The sequence below is a fragment of the Equus asinus genome, chromosome 2 (assembly GCF_041296235.1).
Source record: "Equus asinus isolate D_3611 breed Donkey chromosome 2, EquAss-T2T_v2, whole genome shotgun sequence".
In the NCBI taxonomy this organism is placed as follows: Eukaryota; Metazoa; Chordata; class Mammalia; order Perissodactyla; family Equidae; genus Equus; species Equus asinus.
In genome coordinates this window covers 104,755,797-104,758,804 of record NC_091791.1, presented here as the reverse complement: position 1 = coordinate 104,758,804, position 3,008 = coordinate 104,755,797, and positions in this window count along the sequence as shown.

Below are 3,008 nucleotides of genomic sequence, written 5' to 3'. Positions count from 1 at the left end.
AAGGGTGGACAGTGGATCTGCAGGGGCATGGAGAATATTCAGCATGGAGGCTTCCCACAACTGCCCTATCTGAAGAAGCTCGCCCACCCCTCACAGTGACTCTCTACCAAACATCTAATTTATTTCTATCATAGCACTTCGAATTATCAGAATTTGTCTTGTTTATTTATTTACTTGTTAATTGACTGTATCCTCTACTAGAGTGCAAACTCCATGAAGGCAAATAATCTATCTCCTTCATTTCTATATCCTCTGTGCGTGGAATAGTGCACGGCATATATTAGATGCTCAATGAACATTAGTTGAACCCATGATTTATTGTAAGGTCTCTTCTAGCTCTAATACTCTTTCATTCACTGAGTCAATAAGCATTCAATAACTATTAGATATTCTTATGATGGTATATTTTATTTCAGCTTATCACATAGTCTGCATAGCTCATGGGTTCTAGAAGCCCATTATTTTCCATCAGTCTAGGAAATCTCTTTTAATGAGACAGCCAGCTGTGGAGTAGAATAGCTATGAACTTCAAAATCAGGCAGCACATCTAAGTAACTGTGACCCAGTATGGGTCATAAAGCATTTTTCAAATGTTTGCCATATATGTGCAAACACACACACACACACACACACACACACACACATCAGCGTGGCCTTTGCTTTCATAGAATTCTAGGAGGGCATATGTATGCCGCCTTTTGCCCTTGTGAGAATGGCTCTTTGTAAGCAGGGAAAGGACTGGTCCCAGTCCAATGCAGCATTGGTAAATTCCTCAGCCAAAGATCAAGAACAGAGACATACTGTTCTGTTCGACCCCTGTGTCTGGGTTATTTTAACTCCTCGGTTCCCATGTCCACTTAACCCCAATCAGTGTCACAGGGACAGCAGCCAATTTCCATCTGCTGGGCAGACTGAGGTCCAGTCAATAGTGGATATCCTTAATCCTCCGTGCTGATTAACGATGGAAGCAACTGTATGCGAGACTGAGCTGCCCAAAGGGTCATTGGCTGAGGGCCATTTTGAGGGGACAGTCTTTAATTTATATTTTAACCAAAAAATGACCCAAACAAAGAAATCATAGAATTTTTACAGACCAGAGACTATAGCTCCTTTTTTTTTTTTTCCTCCTTGCCAGCTGGCCTCAGACTTAAAGTTCCTTGTCTTGGCTACACCATGAGGGCCAAATGGCAGATGCAGGACAATTGTGTGCGTATGTGATAAAGAAGGGGCCCTCCTGAAGGTACACTTATTACCTCTCAAATCCTCCTCAGCCTGGGAACCCTGCTTTGCAGAGAGGTGTGACCCACCTATGCCCTCTCTGGGACCCTCCCACAGGATCGGCGATTCCTCCAAAGTCATTCCCTACTGGCAATTTCATGGTGTCGTTCTCCTCATGGGCTGAAGCTTCTTCTCCCCTGGGGGCTGGGAGCTCCTGTCCCCCCGTCTTCTTCCTGCCCTATCCCCTCCATCTCCACAAGACTTACACATGGGCTCATGTAAAGTTCTTTATTGAATAAGGAAGACATTTTCAGAAGGGAAATAAAACATTCAGAAAGGCACAGACACAGTTCTAGCTAATATGGAACTTTTCCTTACACAAATAAGGATGGGCAAAGATGGGGTGTCCTGTCAGGGGTGTATTTGCCAAGAAGCTAACAAAGTTTTAGCTTCAGGGCCCCTCACTTGCATGGACCCCTTGTGAAGGCCCTGGGAGGGCACAGAGCAAGTGATTCTAGGTTTTTGTACAATTGGCAGAAGCAAGATATTTTAATTGCAAGCAATTAAGAACAACCCTCTATTGTCATTCTATTTTATTCTCTGTCGCACACCCCTGTCTGATTTGGGTGCATTGGAGTGACCATAGACATTTATGTTTCAACGTAAAATATTTATGTGGTTGCCGTCATAGCACACTGACGTGTATAGTCACTAGTAGCTGTTCTGTATTGGGATGGCTTCTAGGAGGAGCCATCCTGCTCCGTGTGCTGACTCTCCCAGCATCATCACACAAAGGAGCATGGCTCCAGGGCATGAGAAGGTCTCATATGAGGCCCAGAGCCATGAGTATGCAGGTGGTGGAGGAGAGACATGAAGATATGAAGCATATAGAGTCAGATACTAGCCTGGAAAATTCTTCCAAATCTAACAGCTCATAAAAGAAAGAAAGAAAGTAGATACTGGCTTTCAGGAATTGACAACAATCTCAACAAAATCATATGACATTACCAAAAATCATTTTTGAAGCTAAAGAAAATTTCCTACATGCTCAATAATAAAAAATAAATTTTACTGTTCTATGCTAAAGCAAGGATTGAGCTATCTTCTTACCCTCTTTATAGGAAATATTACAAAATTCCAGCATATGTAGCCCAAAACTATAGGCAAACACTCTTCCAGAGGTGTGTCAAACAAGCAAACTACTATGTTATTTACCGCGCTTGTGATAATGCTTTTAAAAATTTGTAATCTGTTGTAATTTCTTTTTGCATTCTAAAGAAATCATCACCTTTGAAACTAATTTTTGTATCTTTCATATTGTATTCTTTTTTCTAAGAAGGACCCTCACAGTGTATGTTTCAAGCCCTGTGAAATCATGAGTGGGTCCTTCCCAGGACTGTCCTTTGACTGTGGATGTGATCTTTCCTTCTGCCCTCAGGACAGTGGTGTACAACCCCATAAGCCCTTGCAGTCTAAGAAGCCCATCGCCTGCTTTGGGAAAGCCCACCCCCTCCACAAAAGAGATCTCATCTTCCACCCTCAGCAAGTACTCTGGTCTCAGTCTCCAGGTTCTGAGACGTGCCTTGGGCTCCAGGCAGGTGGGTGACAATACTTCCCAGCTGTTGGAGGTGAGGATGGGCTCAGGGGGTGGGCAAGGGTAACAGTGGATCCTTCCATCTCAGTGTTCTCTTCAGTTATGATCTGTGAGTCCCTTTGCCAGGCGATCTAGGAAACTCATCATCAGAACACAAACATTTGTTTTTCTTAAAGTCTATACAATACTAAACCAC